This window comes from Rhinolophus sinicus, linkage group LG03, assembly GCF_036562045.2.
Source record: "Rhinolophus sinicus isolate RSC01 linkage group LG03, ASM3656204v1, whole genome shotgun sequence".
Taxonomy (NCBI): Eukaryota; Metazoa; Chordata; class Mammalia; order Chiroptera; family Rhinolophidae; genus Rhinolophus; species Rhinolophus sinicus.
In genome coordinates this window covers 11,590,597-11,611,724 of record NC_133753.1, presented here as the reverse complement: position 1 = coordinate 11,611,724, position 21,128 = coordinate 11,590,597, and the positions used below count along the sequence as shown (strand labels likewise).

At 50.2% G+C, this 21,128-nt stretch overlaps 1 protein-coding gene across 10 annotated transcripts in view; it reads right to left on the bottom strand.

Annotated features, from left to right (window-relative positions):
* Nucleotides 1-21,128, bottom strand: part of TTC7B (tetratricopeptide repeat domain 7B) — a 238,820-nt gene that overhangs the window by 216,218 nt on the left and 1,474 nt on the right. The gene's annotated exons all lie outside the window — the stretch shown is intronic.

The following is a 21,128-nucleotide window of genomic DNA, read 5'->3' as shown; positions in this document are numbered from 1 at the left end:
ACACCCCCCCCCCCAGAACCCCAGAACCACCCCGCCCTGGCTCCACGACCCAGCAAGGCCCTTATGGAACTTCATAACCTCAGAAGGGGTGCGAGTAGGCACCGTCTTATAGTGAACTCCATTCATTCGTAAAGAATGTTCCAGGAGCATGTACTCAAACAGCTGGTGGCTCAAGCATTCAGTCATTCCTTTGTCTTACAGTTAATGAATCTAGAAAGATGGATACGTATCAACATGAAGAAAGCTCCAGTTTGATAGAAGAAACACAAAGTTGTCTTATGATTTATTTAGTACGATCTTTACAAAACACACACAAAGCCTGATGGCTAGGTCTCTCCAAGAGTGACGCAGTGAAACCTCCCAGCTCTGCCATGTTCTATGGCCTCCTCCATGGATACGAGCTGGTAGAACGTCTTGTACAGTCCGATTGTTAAAATGAGTTTGTGTCAAAATGACCTGAATGCATGCAGTCTGTTTTTGACTAAAAGTCAGACCATGCAGACACTGGTATCTGGGAACGTCTGTGTGAAGGCTTTATTCCTAAGAGTACAATATCTATAGTTATAACTTTGTTAATATCTGTGTTGGCTCGTCAATAGAATAAAAACTCAGTCCAGCAGCAGCTCTTATGAATACACACATCCAGACTATTCTGAATAAACCCCAACAATTCATACACCAGCCTGAGCAAGGTCTATTTCTTCTGTGATAGGACAGAACATAATTACACTAAAATATAAGAGCAGCTTTAGAAGGTCTGGAAGGATAGACCTCAAACTCACGATAGTAGTTACCACTGGGGTCCAGGGGAAAGAATCTTAACTGGGGTTAGTTGCCAAAATAGACTTTAGCTTTATCTTTAACATTCTGGCCCTAAAAAGAACAGATATGTCTATTATTTGTGCAATCTAAAATTAACTGAGATTCTGGGAGGTAGGTCCACTGAAGACTGAGAGATGCAACAAGAGCCTTTGCAAGTCCTCCGGTGAGTGACCCAAAGCTGCCGAATCTATGGTTCTCAGCAGTGCCATTGTCTGTGTACTGGGAAGCTAAAAATCACCTTTTAGAGATGAGACCCATGGTCCTGGGAGGAGTAGAGCAACACAACAGGGCTGAGTGAAGTTACTGAACTCAAGAATTCTTTAGTTGTCCAAGAAAAAAAAGCACATCGCCTACAAGAGGAGGAGAACATCAGGCAGGGCCCATAGCAGTGTCCGCAACCAGAAGACAATGAAGCAATGTCTGCAGAGGGCACAAGGACGCAAAGTATAACCAAGTGGACTGGACCCAGCGAAACACCAGTCAGGTATGAAGGCAGGAGACAGCAGCCTTCCAGAAGGATGAGCTCTCCTTGAGAATGAAATCCAGCTGATAAAGAAATCCAGGGCTCAGGGATGAAGGGAGGACGTGCAGGCAAGGCCTGATGGTGAGCGTCGGGGCATTTACACAGAGGACACTCAGTGCTTACAAGAATTACAGTTACAAACACAATCTGACTGTTATAAACCAATATAGTGCAAACAATAATATATCAAAAATTGGGAGGGGCTTCAGAAGGCCATGCCCTCATCTTTGAAAACATTGTGTGGTTAAAGAAAAAAAAAAAACAGAACAAAACATGACATCAGTATTTTTTTTCCCCTTCTTCCGCCTCCCCTTCCCTCCCCCCGCCCCACTCCGATTCAAGCCGTTGTTTTCTCAGTCTAGTGAAATCAGTATTTTAAAAACTTCACTGGATTCTTACGAAGTGATGCCACACGGTGAAGTGCTTATTTGGAGCTCAACAATCTCTTCAGATTCCCCTTAGTTTCTTTTTTTCCCATGAATACTTATTAATACCTATTTTTTAAATAGAGTGCTACTGTCCAATAGAAATATATTCAAGCCACATATGCTATTTTTAAAATTTTAGTAGCTATAATAAAAAAAAATAAATGAGGGAAATGAATTTTAATAATGTATTTTATTTAACTCAATATAGCCACAGTGTTATCAGTTTTACAAGTAATTCATTTTTTTTTAATTTTTATTGGGGAAGGGGAACAGGACTTTATTAGGCAACAGTGTGTACTTCCAGGACTTTTTTCCAAGTCAAGTTGTCATTTCAGTCTTAGTTGTGGAGGGCGCAGCTCAGCTCCAGGTCCAGTTGCCGTTGCTAGTTGCAGGGGGCGCAGCCCACCATCCCTTGTGGGACTTGAGGAATTAACAGGCAACCTTGCGGTTGAGAGCCCACTGGCCCATGTGGGAATCGAACCAGCAGCCTTCGGAGTTAGGAGCACGGAGCTCTAACTACCTGAGCCACGGAGCCGGCCCTAATATGTTTTAATTATCAAGATATTTTACATTCTTTTTTCATACTCATTTTCCAAAGGCAGTGTGTATTTTACACTCATAGCACATCTCAATTCAAACCTGCCACATTTCAACTCATCAGCAGCGATGCACGGCTAGTGGCCATCGCACCGGACAAGAGAACGACCACTGTTCATAAAAGTATGTCAACTTAGCCTTGTATCTGTCTACATCCCGAGATACCTAGAATGATTACCATTAAACGACAAGAACTTCTGAATGATAGGATTCAGGACAATTTTCAAATTCTTGTCTTTGCAGTTTGAATAATTTTTATTAAGAAGAATCATTTTATATTGCTATTAGAGAAAATTGTAACTTCTTTTAAAACCGGAATTATGTAGTGGTTACTTCTGAGTGGACTACTATCAGTATATTCTGGATTTCTCTTCTGTGTATTTTAAATTTCCAAAAAAGAAAAGAGAATACAATGAGTTCAGGGTCCTAGGTTTAAATCTCAGTTAGGCACTCTGTGACTTTGGCCCTATGATGTCATCTCAGTGTTGGGGTGGGGTGGCAATTCTAAGAAAGCCCCTCTGTACGTCTGAGCTAAATATTCCTCTCTCCCCATTATTCTACAAGTATTCCCCTATATTCTGCTCACCGCCCTGCGGCAGCCGCCTCTGACCTTCACCTGAGCATGGCTGCCCTGAGCAGACTCCCAGGCCAGTGGGACAGGGCACATCACTTACCCACTTAAAGTATCAACTCCTCCATTTATACAATGGGAACGATATGGCGAACATAGCAGGACTAGGGACTAGAGCTAATGGTTTGGGGGGTGGGGGGTGGAACACGGTGGCCTGGAGGGACCACACCTTTCAACTGAGCCTTAAAGGATGAGTCAGATCTGGACTGGCAAACAGGACAGGGAAGGGCAAACCAGGCTGAGGGAACAGTATAGCATAAGAAAGGTGCAAAGGAAAGAACACTGATCCAAGCGGCTGGAGAGTAGGGTGCGGGTGAGTGAGACGACAAGAATGGAGACTCGAGCTGGGAGCAGAACGTGGGGACTTAATGGTGCTTCCTGCCCCCATTTCCCTCCTCAGCCCGGTCCCCACAGGATGATGTGCAAATCCCTCAGCTCCAGGTCAAGGTCCCAGCCAAGTTCTCCGCATGCACCAGCCCGGTTGCCTCCTCACGTGTTTGCAGTGCTTTGGAACACTGACAACACCGCCCGCCATCACTTGGTAAACATCTACTGGTCGTTCAAGCATCGCTCATCAGCCCCAGCTCAAGCCGCCCTCAGTTGCCACAGGAACCGCAAGCTCCCTCACCTGGTGTTTACATATCCATCTGCCCCTTCCAGACAGTCCAGAGCGGCATGAAGATGAATCTGTGTGTGTTTATTTCTGAGTCCCATGGCTGAACACAAAGTCTGGCACGGTGCTCAATAAATGGTGAATGATTTCCATCACAGGCCGAGGCATTTGGACTGCATCCTCCAGGGTTAGACTGGTCCTGTCTGTGGCAGAATCTGCCAGTGGTTCCTGAATATTCCTTCTCCCCTCCTTCCTTCAGTATTAGAATCCCCACATTTTATTAGCGCACATAGCTGCCCAGGTAAAAACTGTACTTTCAGGCTCCCTGGGCGCTATGGTACATGCTGCCTGTGGCTAAGTCACGGCTGCTGGGATGGGAGCAGAAGTGCTACAGGCAGCTTCTGGGCTGTGACCTTCGAGGGAATGAGCTCGCCTTCCAGGTCCTCCTCACCCTACCCCATTAGCTGGAACGTGACTGTTCTGATGGAAAATGCGGCATCCGTCCTGGACCACGAGATGGAAACCATCTGCTGAGGATGGCAAAGCAGACGACATAACGATCTTTGGTCTCCATCACCCAGGAGCCACCACCAAGCCCTGGACTATGCTCATGATCAATTATTACATGAGAGGGAAACATGAACTTCTCCCTGTTCTTGCTTAAGTCACTGTTACTCTAACCTTTGTTACAATGGCCAAACTGGTACCCTAACTAAGCTCCCAAACACGAAATAGGCTTTAAGTGGAGAACCACTGAGAACAATTTACCGACACCCATCTCCCCTTCACTAGCTTCTAAACAGATTCTGCAGAACCCAACCAGGGGATCTGACAGAACCCCCGGACTCTTCGCCTCACCTGTTTCGTTGGTTTTACATCCCAGGCTTGCAAACAAAGGGCTGCACAGTGAAAGAGGAGTGTAAAACCACTACCGTTGTACCATGTGGGAATCTGTATCCGTCCAGTTAACGGATGTCATGACACTCGGGAAACGTCCCAGTCTTGCTGCCAAGGTGTAGAGCGAGCCAGCTCTATTGGAACAACCGGGAGGGCCCTGGGGAAGGTTCAGGTGAAAGGAAGAGGCTTTCCTCAAATTCAGAGACACAGCCCCTTCCCTCATACAGGTCTGGTCCTTCAGGACCGTTCAGCATGACACGGGCTCTAATGAAGATGTACCGTCCTCAATGGGTGGAGGAGGAGACAAAACTATCACCAAGAATGTGACAGACATATGTCTGCAAGGCAGAAAATGTGGGGAAAGGCATTCCAGGCAGAAGGAACAGAACATGCAAAGGCATGGCACAGCCTAGTTGTTCGGGGAACTCCAAGTAGTTTGTTAGAGAGGAACCATGAAGGGCGGGGAGAGGGAGACAGGAATGATTGTGGGAGTTTCCCGCCAGGTAGGCAAGGATCAACTCCTCGGTTCTGGAAGGAGCTGCACACTCTGAGCAATGAGCTTACCATCTAATTTGAATTTTAACATGGTGGCTACAAAATCATTTTTGAAATTTCCAGGCTCCGATAACTCATCCAAGCAAATAACGTTTTCTTTTCTCCCCATCAAAAATGGTGACTTCCCTGCCACTCACTCTGCTAACCAGGAGGGCAAAGATCTTACCCACAAAGAGCTCATGCCAGAGACACTATGCAGAGGCTGCAAGGCTCAGGCCTAACGGCGAGGGAGGCTCGGCCGCCTGAGCAGCGCTCCACAGGTGCTGGCTGCACTTGCCAGGGACCTCACGGGTTCCTGGTGCGAAATCCACCAGCAACAAAAGAAAGACGGCACCTGACCAGCTGTTACTGCTCAACGGTGCTTCCTGTTACATGCTAGGACAGGGAGACACTGGGGAAAAAGCACCTCGTAGCATACAAGGAAATTAATTCCAGAGGGATTAAAGGATTAAATATAAAATAAAAGAGGATCAAAATATTAAAAATAGACTTTCGCTTCCAGCCAAGACAGACCGAATTCACCCTCCCATCAGAAACCACAAAAACATGACAGAATATATGAAGAAAACAGTTTTCAAGACATCGGACATCAGGCAACCGAGGACGACCCCTGATAACTGGGTTACAAACGAGGTCTGCCCTACGCCTGCCTTGGTTTCCAGCAGCAACAGGGAGCAACAGGGAATGGGGAACACTTACGTCAGAGTTCTGCCTCCAGGAAGACTTAAATCTCAGTACCCACCCACCCCCGCCCCCCGCTGGCCTGCTCACACTCACAGGCACAGAGTAGAGCACAGTTGGGCGTTCCAGGGCTGCAGGTAGAGCAACGGTTCTGCAAAGTGGGGCCAAGATGTACTTTCCAGAACAGAGGGGCCCAGCAGCACAATGTGGAGGAAAGAGCCCTGGCCTCAGGCAGCCCTGGGTTTGAATCCCAGCCCCTTTGCTTACTAGCTGTGTGGCACTGGGCAAATTACTTAACGTCTCTGAACCTCAGTTTCCTCACCCAGCTACCATGAAGATTAGAGATAATATCTGTAATGCATAGAGTACAAAGCAGGTGCTGAATAAAGGTGCGTTACTATTACTGTCATTTTCATTCATTTAGGACTTACTATTTCACAGAATGTTATGTTGGATCTAGTGGGGCCAGGAAGCTCAAGGGGACACGATCCCTGTGCTCGAGGCTGCAGTCCCCTGGGGGATATGAATGCTGTGCCACAGCCATGACTCAACAAGCCACTCTGAGCTCTTAGGAAATGCCACGCGGTGTTCTAAGCACATTCCTTCATCCCAATAGTCCTCCAAACACCAGGACGGTGATACTGTTATGCTCTCCATCGCACAGGCAGGGAACCAGGCCTGAGAGGTCACAGCCAGTCTGTCCTGGAGCTGGGATTTGAACGCAGGCAGTATCCCTACATTGTCTCCCCAGCCTGCCAAGAACAAACCATGGAGAGAAGGGGCCCAGCGTCCCTCCCAACCTGCCGTGGGATCCTGGCCAAGCCACTTAACCCTTCCACTGTGGGGCCAGACAGGCAGCTTCTAAGTCCCCTTCCTGCTCCACCTGCTAGGATTCTCGGGTGACCGGAGTGAGGAGGGGCGCAGGGGTGCCCAGAGCTGGCTTCACTTTCCCACAGGCATTTTGGAAGGTTTAAGGGAGGCTGCAGAAACCAGCTTTCCAGTGACTTCTAGAAGGAGAAAGACGGAAGCCGAGTAGAAATCATCGCCGAGAACCCTCACGGAGAAAAGCATGGGACTTAGCCCCCGGGAGGGGCCCCTGATCCCCAGGCTCATCTCCAGACAGACAATCCCCGACCCTAACCTCACAGCTGGCACAGCTCAATGCCCAGGTGGCCTCGGCTTCCCTGCTCCCCTCAGGCAAGGAGGGGCTGTGGCCTTTGCCACTGGAGGTGGCTGCCCCTTCCTTGCAGCCTTCGCCCTTGCAGGATAAGCGGCTCACACACGAGATCTGATCAGATGATGGAGAAAAAAACTTAGGTTTTCAACTCTGTTTCAGGGAGTACTTGATATCAATGCAAAAGAATCTCCACAAGGTGGTTTATATGTCACTAGAGAAGCATTTAGGTCTATTCAACCCATTCCTGCTGGGGCTCCAATCCAAGAGGGAAAAACAAACCCCTATTCAAGCAGGAACTGGTTCTGCAGTGTCCTCTTTGTTACCCAGCAAAGACAGACAGGTTCTCCATTTCTTAGTCTCAGTATGACCTCGGTGAATTTCATCCCCTTGTTTATTTGCCTTCTTATAAGTCACAGACAACTTAATATTTGTAGTACTGTCATCTCCCTGCCCAGCAAAGAGTGTTGACAGGAAAGCAGACACCATCGGACAGTGCTAGTAGGAGTATAAATTAGCATGAGTGTCTACAGAGGACACTTAAGTGATATTTACAAAATAATGCATGCTCCTGTACCGTCTGACCCAGAAAGTCCAGTTTTACCAACTTTCCCAGCCAGATACATGCACAGAGATGCACATGTAGGGATGTTTAGCACATACAGCCCTCCTGGCATACAAAGGGCAGACACCATGACACACTGTACCCCACGCAATGGATGTAGTGTATCCACTAAACAAAGGGAACAGATCTAAACATAACTCCGTGGCGGCCGGACTGCACAAAAGGCCCCAGGTCTTCAGGCCTCCCTGAATCCACATGCTTTGTGGCCTCTCGCACTGACCCTGGGCGTTGCCACACGACTTGCTCCGATCAACCGGACAGCAGCAAATCTGTCACACACAGAGCTCAGAAAAGGGCTTGTCCACTTCTGCTTCCCTCTTGCTTCTCTGTGACCACCAGGAGGACACGCTCAGGGTAGCCTGGTCCTAGGAGGCTGCAAGGAACAGGGCTGAGTCATGGTGGCCGAGGCCCAGCCATGGACGAGCCCAGCCACGGGCAGTAACGCCACGGAGCTGAGCCACAGCTGGCCGCAGATGCACGCACGAGCCCTGGCAGACCCAGAATTATGAAAAATAATAAAAAGCGGCCGTTAAAGGCACTAAGGTTTGGAACAGTTTGTTACACAGGAATAGATAACAACCTCAAAGAGAGAGAAAGACAATCTAGGGTGTACAGTATATCAGTATTGTGTGTAAAAAAAACAAAACCAACAACATACTTTCTTATAAATGTACAGATATACAGAGTATGTCTGAAAGGACCCCCAGGAAAATCCTAAGAGTGGTCGTTTCCGTGGAAGGAAGCAAGAGGACGCGGACATAACGTAGGAAGGTGGTTACTTTTCACTATGTACCCTTTTATATTACTTGATTGTTATTACCATGTACACTCATCACCTACACAAAACAACCAGTTAATCTAAAAAGAAAAAGAGGGCCTGTGTTGCAGTGCACGCTGAACCTACAGCAGCCGGCCTATTACCCACAGAGGGGTTCACATGACCTAGACCATCATCTCGGAGCAAAGTGAAGGAGTTTGAAGTCTGCGGTTATTAACGAGAGCCCCTCTTTGGCTCTGCCTGGCAGCTAGCCTCTCATGCACACATTCCCCAGGCCCTCAGCATCCTTTCCAGGCCAAGGCAATCTGTCATACCTGAGGGTGCCTGCCTGGACATGCCGTACCTCCCTCCCTTCTCCTGCCAGAAGCCCAGGCATCATGTGAGATGCGTTTCAGGGTCACCTTGGAGAAGCTTTGCCCAGCTCTCTCGGCTGAGCTAAATGTTCCTCACAGCACTTGGCACATTCACTCATCAGCCAGCATTTAGTCAGTACCTGCTAGCTCCAGGGACCCAGAGCAGTGAACGAGACCAAGGAGGCCTCTGCTCTCAGGGAGCTTACATTTCCAGACAGATGAGATAAAGAGACAAACCAGGAAAAGGCCAGTCAGTGGTAAGAGATGTGCAGAGAACTAAGACGTGCTAGTGAGTGACTGGGGGGTCAGATCAGGGAAAGTCTCCAAGGAGACTTGAGTGACAAGTTGACTCAGCCGTGCAAATGGCTGAGGAAGGCGCGTTCTCTCAGCTCATGGAGGGCCCTGAGATGGGAACACAGCTGGTGTGTTCCAGGAACAGCGGGAAGACCAGAGTGGCTGGAGCAGAGGGAACAGATGGGGTAGGGATAGGCAGAGAGGTGCGAACATTCTCGTAGACTGTGGTAGAGTCTGGCGTTCATTCTAAGTGCCATTGGAAGTCTTTGGGGAGGGAGGTTGTAAGCAGGGGGATGAAATGATCTGATTTAGGTTTTGCAAAGCTCTGTTTGCTGAGAATGAACTTGGTGTTGGAGCTGGGTGGAGGCAACAGCAGCAATGGTTAGAAAGTCACTGCGGTGGTCTGGTGAAAGGTGACAGACATTTAGACGGGGAGTGAGAAGGGAGAAATAGTGTAGAAAGGGAGAAAAAGGCTGAGTGAGGACACAGTTTGGAGATAAGATGAACAAGACTAATTAATAGATTAGATTGGATTGGAGGTGCGGTAAACAGAATTAGCCCCTCCAAAGATGTCTATGTCCTAATTCCTGGAATCTGTGAATATGTCACCTTACATGGCAAAAGGGACTTCGCAGATGTGATTAAGTTAAGGCTCTTGAGATGGGAGGACTACCTGGGAGGGCACATTGGGTCCTTAGAAGAGGGAAGGAGGAGGGTCAGAGCCAGTGGAGGAGATGTGACAGAAGCAGCAGTCACAGAGAGACGAGGAAGCAAAACTGCTGGTTTTAAAGATGAAGCAGGGGCCACAAGCCAAGGAATGTGGGCAGCCTCTAGTGGCTGGAAAATTCAAGGACACAGAGTCCTCCCCAGAGCCTCCAGAAGGCACACAGCCCTGCTGTCACTTGATTTTAGCCCCATGAGACCCATTTCCAACTCTGACCTCCAGACCTGCATGAGAACAAATGTGCATTATTTTCAGCCAGTACACAGGTGAGAATCTGTTACAGCAGCAATAGGAAACGAATGCATTGGGGATGAGGAAGGAGAGGGATTACGGATGAAGTCTAGACTTCGGATTGCACGGTGGAGTGAATAGTGGTACCATTTTGCCATTTACTGAGGTGACGGAGAATAAAAGCAAGAGTCCTGCTTTGACCAAGTTAAATGACACTTGGTTTCCAAGTAAAGAGATCAAGTTGATGGCTGGAAGTCCAGATCAAAGCTGGAGGAGACTGAATGGGAAGAGAAACCAGGACTACGTCACAGAAACCGAGAGGAAGATGTTTGCAGAAAGAGGGAGTAGTCAAGCGGACTAAAAGCACCTGGAATATCCAGGAAGAGAAGAGCACAAGCAACATCAGAGGGCGACCCTCACCTGGGAAGACTCGGGGACGTGCAAGGAATACAAGTCCAACTAGCACAGGCTGAGCAGGTGACAATTCTTTGAAGAGGCTTTGCCGAAAAGGAACAGAGACATGGGGTGATAGCAATGTGGGGTTCAGGAAGCTTTTCACAGGCAAGCCCAGGGCCTCTGTGTACCCCGAACGGAATGGTCCAGGAAAGAAACAGAGACAGAGAATTTATCCAGGAAGAAGAAGAGATGGCTGCAATAGTGAAGTCCTGAGAAAGCAAGAACAGGAGGGATTCTGAGCAAAGGTGAAGGGGCTGTTGGCTTCTGAAAAAAAACGGCAACGTCCAGGCAGTGACAGGAAGAACGTGGGCAGACTGGGTGGTAAGAAACTAGCGGGTTTCCTAATTGTTTCTATTTCCTCAACAAAGTATGAGGCAAGGTCATGAGCTAGGAGTGAGAGGATGGCATTCAGGGGATATAAGAGGTCGAAGAGCAGGAAAGAACATGTGAAATAGACGTCTTAGAAAGTGGGACACAAACATCCTGGAAGAGCGGCAGTATCTTTGAGGTTACTGGTCACCGAGTGCAGGAGGCCGAGGGCTGTCCTCCAGCGGCACGCAGCTGCTCAGCCGCACGCATGGCAGAGGCGCTGACCAGCAGCAGGATGGAGAAGAGACGGGCACGCACTTCAACTAGAAAATACGGACTAGTTGTCCCCATACCTGTTTGAAAATATAAGTCATATCATGGCACCCCTCCCCTCAAAACCCTCCAAGGGCTCCCATCTCACCCAAAGTGGAAGCCAAAATCCTTGTACCTTATCACCCTAGCTCTCTGACCTCGATCCTGTCACTCTCACGTTCATGCTCTGCCTCGACGGCTCGGCACATAGTAGGTGTTTCATACCTGTTTCTGGAAGGATTCAACCAATCAGCATGCCTCCCCATCAAGGACGGGCCCCGACCAAGTACCTTAGTCTTCGGAGACTCAGCACCTCCCCAGAGTGCCTGGCACGTAGGGGGGCCCGACTGCTGACAGAGGTCCAGGCCTTCATATTTCTACCTCAGGCCCCTATTGTTCCCCCTCCACTATCTTTGTTTAAATCGTGATCCAGTTCAGAGGGCCCGGCTATCTGGAACTCTTGACTAAAAGACAAAAATGGCAAAAGTCAAAAATGAAAGAGCTCAACAGAAGTTGGCAGAAATGATATTCTGGCAAAATCTTAGTAGTCGGCGTCCAGGCTTCATGCCAAAGCCTCCTCCCCATGTCCACACACAATGCAGAAGCTGGAAGGACAGGATGGGACAGTAAAATATGGGAACAGAAGACAATGATTCCGCTGTGCTGGCAGAACAGACAAGTAGACTGGCCCAGCACGCACGCGCGTGCACACACACACCCTAGAGAAACTTCGTGTAAGAACAGAAAATGGTAACTTCAAAGTCAGTAGCTTGGAGTTGCTTTGGCCTGTCCCCAGAGCTCAGAAGTGCAGGAAGTGACTCTCCGGGGCAGGGGGATGTTATCAGATCAGCCCAGAAGGCTTGAAAATGGCTCTTTCAGGAAGTCTGTTCCACACAGACATGGTAAGTGCACAGCCACAGTCCACAAGCATCTCTTAAAGATTCAAAGCCCCAGTCCAGTCCCTGTCCTCAAGAAGAACGGTCTGAGGGGAGATAGGAACCACAAGGTCCTGGCATGGTGGCTTGAAAAGACCACCAGGGACACTCAGAAGGGTGTCAGAAGCAAGCGAGGTCTGAGCTGGGCCTGAGGAATTTCTCCAAGTGAGATTCCAGGCAGAAGGGAGACTAGACACGATTGGTGTGTGGGGTGGGGTGGGGGCAGGGACAAGGCTGTCACAGGGAGGGGGCAGCTGCAAAGGGCTTGGGAGACCTACTTTCCCAAGCCTCCAGGCCCAAGACTCTGGAGAGCTGACTCCTGTGGCCTGGTGGGCCAGGGAAAGGAAAGTGGCATTTACTGCAGGTCCCCTGGGCTTGGCACCCCTGGCAGCATCTCCTCACCCACTGGGCACTCCTCCAAGGCTGGCTAACTTGAGAGAAAACACTGTCTCTTGTTAGGCGTAGAACCTGCAAGCGCCAGAGACAGCAGTTCCTCAAGGGAGCCAGGGCTCACAGCAAAAGGGCTAAGCTGTCCCTTGTGTGAGGACAGAAGGGAGCCAGGGCAGGGGAGGGGACCCGGAACTCCTCCCTGGGAAGGGCCACTCAGCAAGTGTCCACCCTGCAGTTGCACAAGAAACAGGAAGAGAAGGTCACAGGCAGTCAGTCAGCCCCAACAGCAACCCATCAGCCAGAATTCACCCAGAGCCCCAGCAGGCAGGGCCATGGACAGTCACCCTCAGGACGACGCCAAACCTCTGAGATGTGGGACCACACCTCAGGTGGACACTCCCTCCCATGGGCTTCCACAACTCTGCGCCTCTGCCTCTCCAGCCCTGACCATGTCTGCCAAGTCTCTATGCACTAGACTTGCGCGTCAGGATGGTCTTAATGACCACTGCATTCCAGGTCCTCAGGACGGGGGGCTGGCACATAGTAGGTGCTCAGCAGGGGTTTGACGAGTGAGTGAATCCAAGTTAACTCAAGGACAGAGGCCAAGTTGTTCATTTAACAGTTAATTGAGTACCTCCTGTGTGCCAGACATGTTATTGGTGCTTGGGATTTAGCAAAGAACACAAGAGTAAAAATAACCCCTGCCTCATGGGGCAGACAGCTCAGTGGTCTCACTCACCTTTGTGTCCCCATTACACATCACAGCACCCCCACAGCCTATCCTGGGCTCACTAAAGCGGTGAGTGAATGGCCGGAAGAGGAAGCCTGGGGTCTGTCAGACCTGGGCTGAAGCCCTCGTTCCACAATCCAGCTACTCCCGCTTGTCTTATACTTCGGGCCTTCATCACAGCTCAGCAGAGGAACCCCACCCACCCCCACCTTTGCTGTCAATGCTTAGTTATCCTGCCGGCTTCCTCTGCCCCTGAAAAAGACTGAGTGTCCGGACACTCCTTCCACACACAATAGTCCTGATTCAGTCAGGCTGCTTCTGATAACACTGCTGCTGGAAACTGCATGATCTCATTTACTCCTCAAAACGATCGACATTTGAGATAAAGAGTGAGGCTCAGAGAAGCTAAGTAACTCACCCAGGGCCAGACTAGCAGTAAGGGGCAGACCTGGGATTGAACCTGGGTCTGCCACGGCAAAGTTCACTGCCTTCTCCTGCACCGGGTACCCCTTGCTAAAATTCCTGCATGCTCCTAACAGGATGAACTACCACCCTGCTGTCCAGGACTGAAGGGGTCCCCAGGACGTGGGACTTTCAGTGTTAAAACCAGGAAAGTCTCAAGCAGACTAGGATGAGTCAGTCACCCCAAGTCACGCTCTGCCCACGCTCCTCCTCCTGGCTCTCTGCCAGGCCACTGCCACATAAGCCCCCCGCACCTCAGCCCCCCAGTAACCCAGGTGTGCAACCTTATAAGTGATGCTGTCATTGTTTCCTCAGGCTGCTGGGTGACATTCTGTCCCCCGTCATGGCCCACGTCTGGTCCTGGAACTCCTTGCACCACCATCACCTGGCCTGCTTCCTCAACCCCAACACCTCGAAGACCTCCTTCAGCAGAAGCTTGGGCCCAGCCTGGGCATGTGAGTGACTGACCAGTCCCTAGGTGACTCGGCCACCCAGAGGTTAAGTGACTGCCCTGGGCTATAAGCTTCCTGCAGCTAGTGACCTGCTCCTTCTATTTCTTCTGGGGCAAGACCCCCCCCACGGGAGGTGCTCATTAAATGCTAAGCATGTGGTTGAGAGCTGGGGCTACCAGACCAGCCTGATCACACAAACCATCTGAGGCTCGATTTAAACATGCAGATTTCCAGGCCCATCTGGGAGCCAGGGAAGCACCACTCCAGAGAGGTCTGGGAATCCGTAACGGCCAGGCTCCCCAGAGCAAGTGCTACTCAGCACCCCAGACCTGCTGCCTCTAGAAGGGGCAATCTGGGTTCTAACAAACCAGTTTGGTGATTCTGTGATAGGACAAGTTTAGAAACACATTAGTGTAGTAGAAGGAATAATGGACTTGGGTCAGAAATGGGAGAGATTCTGGCTCGATGACTATCTCCAAGCCTCAGCCTGCGTAGGCCCTGCATGGGAACTGCGGCCCCTACCCCATTCCTCCTGCAGCTGCTGTGATGACTGACTGGGAGTTCACGCCCATTGTCCGGCACACAGCAGAAGCTCAAGAAATGCTTGTTCATTCTTCTTCCCTGCTGGCACCGTTTTAACACCCGTGAAGTCAGGAAAACGAAGGTTTCACAGGATCAAGTGACGCACACAGGTCACTGGGAGGGGAAATGCCTGGGGATTCTGCCTCCAAGTCTGGCCGGCCTCTGAAAGGACCAAAAAACGCTGTTCTGGTGGAGTTCTGTGACCTCCACTACTGCTACACTTGATGAAGAGGGACAGACAAACCTGGAGGTTGGCAGGGGCTATAGCCACACCATCAGGCTTCCTGTCGCTATGGCTTCTCTGGCTATTTCATGTGGCACTCCTCTAACCCATCTGCCAAACACTGCTATTCATGTCTTGGTGGCTGATGGAATGCTTTTGAGAGGTCTCAGAAAACCTCTTTCCTCTTTCTGGCTTCTAAGATGGGATACACTGGTTTTCACACAAGTCAAAGGCCTGTAATTCTCCACCATCTGACAAGTGTGAGGTCATCCAGAGGGGAACAAACCCACCCATGTGACGTCAGTGTGAATCAAGAGTGCCCCGTGCAATACTGGCGGCAGACAGGGGTGCTCTGGGTAAGTAAAGAGGTGCACCAGTTACAATGACTTCAACAGCAAGTAATGACCACACACCCAACTCAATGCGGCTTCAAGGAGAAGGCATTTGTTATCTCCCATAATAACAAGTCCGGGGAAGGTCAGCAATGTAATCAGAGCCATGTTCTTCTCAGCTCTGCGCTGCCTCACTCCTGGGCTGGGCGCCCTCAAGATGGCTGCAGCTCCAGGCATCAGAAACATGAACAATTCCAGGGGAAAAAGAGAGACGATTTTCCTTCCCTCTTAAGCATATATGTCACTCTGAAGCATGAAGACATCTTTCCCAGAAGCCTCTTCCACAGCAAATGCCCCTGATGTCTCATTGGTTAAAATGAAGTTGCATACGCATGCCTCAACCAATCACAGGCAAGGGAGTGGACCCACTGGGGGCCAGGACCCGCCTACAGTAAATGAAGCACATGGCACATGGAGGGGCTGAGAGCTGAACAAAATCTGGGCTCAATCAGGAAGGAGGAAGATGAGTGGAGGCAGAGAATGCTGCATTGACAACCAGGGAGCTTCTGGCTGGACCCAACTCACTTGATGCCAGCAGCCCCAAAGGGGAACATCAGTCCTTGCAGGACACCACTTCTCAGGGATAGAATCGCCACTTGTGCTTTGGCCCTCACTCCATTTTGGAAGGCCCTCAGTTTTACTTCCTCAGGCCTCTTCCAGTTGCTGGGAGGCCTCCCCTCATGAAAGTCTGGGCCAATTCAACACAGCACACCAAAAAGGGGCTATGAGCCTCAGGACTCAGTAAAGCAGAATCACAACCCTCTATCCTCTAGAAGCTGACCACCTTGCTGGGGAGACAAGGCACACACCCAAATAGGCAATGTGGGGGGAGGGGGAACAGCTCTGAACTGGGAAACGGGAGATGGTAACACCCCCCACCAAGGGACGGCAGCTGATAGCCACTGAGGGCTTACTCTGCGCAGGCACCACGCTAAGCTCTTCTAGGGATTTTGTTGTTGTTTTTTCAGTGGGCTCTTACAAACCCCCTACAAGTCGGGCACTATTGTTACAGGTTCACAATCCCTTCACCATAATTTCTGAAACGTAGAACTCTCTAAAAACCAAAAGCGGGCAGCAAAACCTCAACTGAACCAACACGAGGCTATTTATAGTCTATTTATCCCTTTGCAATGACTGTTCACATGTTTAGATGCAGAAATGCTGACATGTTTTCGTAATGAAGTGCCGCCCCTGACCCCACTGGGAGTGTCACATAATGTCTAGCATACGTACCATATTCTGAAAATTTCTACACTCTGAAATATATCTGGCCCCAAGGGTTTCAGAAAAGGAATTCTGGATGTGTGTCACCACTGTACAAATGGGGTTTCATGAGTGAAATACCTCTCTTGGGTAGGAAACCACAGAACCACACTTTGAGCTGAAACAACTGAACACAGAGGCCAGAGCTCTGACCTGCTCTGCTTGCTTCTGTCACTCGCCAGCTGGTGGCTTTAAGGAAAAAAATCTCTCTCTCTGGGACTGTTTTCCCATCTGTAAAATGGGGAGGTTGGACTAGCTCAGTCGGTTTCTAATGTGTTTTTTAAGCATATTCCTCCCTTCCAAGGAAACCATAAGGAAAAGTGTCACTGCCCCAGTGAGCGAGGCCCACCCACTCACCCAGCCACCAGGACCCAAAAGCATGTTCCCAGAGATGTTACTCGACGGCACAGTTTGAAAACTACCGTACTATGTGTTCTCTCAGGTCCCATCTGGTTTTAACAACGTATGGTTGTCTTCTCCAAGGCAAACAGCCTTTTCTGTGAAGAAACGACAGCCTTAAACCAGTCCCTGACCTGCAGAGAGGGCTCCAGAGCCAAACAACATGAGCACAGGTGGAGAGACACTAAGCAAGGTGAGAGAGAGGGCCCAGGAGGCCCCACCGGCCAGGTGATGTGAGGATGTGCTGGAAAGGTTGGCTGGTCAAGCAGATGAATGTCAGGAACCCTCCTCCCTCTCAACTCAGAGCCTAAAATTCCTCCAAACAGGAGGCCAGGGAAAAGCCGAACAGTCCTGGCCCCACTGGGTGCAAACAGGTCTTTCTGCCCTGACTGTGCTGTACTAGCTATGAGACCCACAGCCTAGCTCAGAGCCATCCGTATGTTATTGTTGAATAAGGGAATCTTTTGAATCCAAAAATCAGGACATATGGTCTGCCACAAAAGCATGTCCTTCAGAGGGCAATAGGACAGAGTGTTTGAAAGCAAGACGGCTGCCCTTGGGAAGGCCAGAATGGAGAGCCATCAAGGTCTCACGGGTGTCCTTCCCCACTGAGCTCAGTTTGACTCCCAGGAGTCTGCTGTACCCCGGAAATGTCCAAAGAACCTATTCTAAACAACAGTGCCGTCTTCGCACCCCATAGCAGACTCTCAGTTAAACTTCGGTCTTGTTTTCAAAGAAGACCCTGGGGCCAGCCAGGAGGTCCCCCTGTCCACTAACTTCCCCCTCTTAGGAAAGACTCCAGAGGCCTGATGACACTGGGGAGCAGTCCCAGAACCCAGCCTGCCTCCAGAAGGGGAAGCCACGGGGCTGGAGGCAACAGTGTCATCGGAATATCAGCTGCTGGCAAATGCAAGAACTTTACTCCCACTCAGTGGTCAAGATCCATTTTGTAACCAAACTTTGCCCCAGAAATAATCTTTGTTTCAGGCATCGTTGCTTTACCTACCCATTGCCAAGAGGTAATTAAAATGTCTCAAAACCACACCTAATCAGAAAGGTGATGATCCCTTCAAGGAAAAACTACCATCTGGGGCCCAATTATTCTAAGTGAGCTCCATAACTGAGGTCGTGCCTAAGAAGATTAACAGACTGGGGGAGGGAGAAGAAACAGACACTGCCTCAGAAAGGGAGTGGCTGTCCATTGGGCTGACACAGGCCTCCGAAATGCCTGTTTCTGTCATTGAAATACGTGGGAGTCCAGGCCTGAGCTCAGGTGTGTCCTTTCTAGGTCTGCCACTCTCTTTTTCTCCCAACCAGGTGATATCTAGGATTTGGCCTGCCTTGCCCAGGCTTACACTGAGTCAGCTGGAGAAAGTGGGCACCGGCATTTTACGTGTACCGAAATGTCCATAGATCACCTCTTTTCATCCTCCCAGCCACCCTGATAGTGTATTATTAACCCTATCTTACCAATGAGGAAATGCAGGCCCTGAGCCATTAGGTAACTGAGTCGAGGTCACCCAGCCATATGTAGAGTCTCAATTGAGGCCCAGGAGCCAGATTACTGTACTTCCTCACACAGCAGTGAACCTTGCCACTGGAAGGCTGGAGGGTGACATTCCGGGGACAGAGGGCAGCAGGGACTGCCCTCCCAGGGTCAGGACTTACCTGTGAGCCAACAAGAAGCCAGTGCGTGGTTATCCACCTTTACCCGACCCCCTTGGGCTGCCGCCTCAGCTCCAGGACAGGGCACCTCAGACCCCCCTGTGCCCACAAACACCCTGGACGCCTTGTCAAGATGCAGAGTCTGACCCTGCAGGTCTGGGGTGGGGCCCGAGAGTCTGCATTCCTCACATGCCCCCGATGATACCCACTCTGCCCGTCCCCAGACCACACCTCAGGCAGCAACAGCCTAGACTCGAGTGGCATTTTCTCCCACCCTTGACTTGTGTGATCACGCCCTTGGCTGGGACTCACCGGACCCTGGTATCTAGTTGCCACACACTTAGTTTTCTGAGATGGAGTGATTAAATGCTGACTACGGTGAAATATGAGGCAGAAAACGGATTTCTGAGTTCTGTTTACCACTTGGCCTTTGCCCTTTTCTACGTACCCACCCCTTGGCAAACCTGTCTGAACCAACTTATCTCAGAGTAGTCAGGCTGAAGCAGCGAGCTCTGAAAAGGTCCACTAAGAGCCCTTAAGGAGGAGCCACGGGCAGGCCCACTTCCCATAAGCGAATGCTGCAGGGTGGGGAGGCCCAGGGCAAGTGGGAGCATTGAAAATGAGGGATTCCTCTGCCCAGAACCCTCCCGTGGCACCATCTCATGCGGAGAAAAGCCAAGCCTTACCCATGACCCACGAGGCCCCACGTGATCTGGCCCCACCCATCCGCCCTCATCAGGCCTCTGCCCTCGAAGTCCCTCCCTGAACACGCTTCTCCCCCACCTTAGGCCTCATCTCGGAGGCTGCCTTCCCACGAGGCCTTCTCCAGCCACTCCCCCACTCCCAAAGCACCTTTCCCTCTTCCCCTCTCACCATCTGACATCCTGTAAATTTTACTTAATGAGCTTATTTATCTGTCTCCCTGCCCTTTCCTCACTAGAATGTGGGCCTCGCAAAGGCAGGGATGTTTGCTATCTTCGTCTGTTTGGTTCTCAGATATATTCCCAGTGCCTAAACAGTGGCTAGCACATTGCAAGAACTCAATATCTATGGAATGAATGAATGAATGAATGGCCTGCCTCCTAAGGTGTCAGGCTCTGTGGCTCGGCCTAGGAGTCATTAGCTCCTCTGATCTTCATAACAACCTGTGCAAGGTTAGTCCTTTAATCCCCATTCTTAGATGAGGAAACTGAGGCTCAGGGTAGTTAAGGGATTTGGCCAAGGACACTGAGTTAGAAGTGGCAGGGGTAGGACTCAGGCACCGGTCTGGCTAGTTCTAAAGACTGTGCTCTCTTCTGCCTATGGCTGCCTCCACGGGAACTGTCTTAGTCTGACAAACATGACATTACCTCGCTTTCCTTATTCTAAGCAGCAAATGCTTTAGCTTAAGAATTTTGCCAAATCTGCCCAGAACTTGAGGTCCAGTGCACCCATGAAGGCCTAAAGGGAAGCGGATGCTCCCAAAGCCAGGAGGAAGTCCCCCCCACCGACCGAAGGGAGAACCCATCAGCCAAAGGAAGAGAAGGATTCTCCTTGAAACACGTCTCTGAACCCCCAAGAGAGCCACAATAATTCTGGTTTTGTTTCATCTTTTTCTTTGCTCTATTTTTTATTTTATTTTATCTCTTTGACCTTTGCAAGTCTGGGTGGCCAGTTGCCATTCATGGCTGCTGTTCACCATGTGGGTTCCGAGGCAGAAATCGACCTCTCATGAGTTTCCCAAAACAGACCTGTGGCTCCTCCTCCTCAGGCAGCAAGCCCCTCAAGCATGCCCCGCACAACCCACTCCCCGCACCCCCCCAAGCTCCATTAATGACTGTGGCTTAGGCCACAGGGACCGGGCCCTGGGCAGGGAGCCGAGCCGAGGGAGGCCTCGACGGTGAGTAAGACGGGCCCATGCCACCAAAAGCCCATCTCCCCTCTCATTCCAGCGACCACTGTAATTTGAGTTGCCCCTCTTCCCCTCCCCGCCATTCCCAATCACATTACCTTGTCTGTTTTCTTTACATCACTTACTCTCTGAAGCTGTCCCAAGCATTGATTTCCATATTTGCTTATTATCTGTCTCCTCAGAGGAGGGTAAGTGCCTAAGAATAGGACATTGGTCAGTGCTGCTCACCACTGGCTTTGCCTGGCACAAGTGGGCATGCAAATACTAGTTGAATGAATGAGTCAATAAAGCCGGAAACAAGTGGTTCTGAAGGAAAGAACCAGGGGGCTCACAAATCAACCCAGTGAATCCTAACTTCAACCTGCTCTGAAGTTAGTATATGCCCATGGAACTGGGAAGTAACAAAGTAGACCCAATTCCAAGGACTGTCCGACTCCAAGAAGAAATGAGAAAATGCTGCAGGTAAGAAGAGGAGAAGCAAAGGGACGAGCTGGTGAGCTGCACGGGGAGGATAGGGTCAAGCCTATGTGGGGGCCCATGAGACTGAACACCTTTTGCTCAAATGCAAACTTAACTGAGTTCTTCTCAGTTAAGTCCATTTCCACCACACTGAGCCCAGATAGGTCCACGCTTCCTCCAATACCCCTGGCAAAATCATGGCACTCGCATTAGCCCAGGAAATACCCGCCCAAAGCAAGGCACCACAGTTGAGAGTGCACATAACGGCGTCCTTATTTCAAG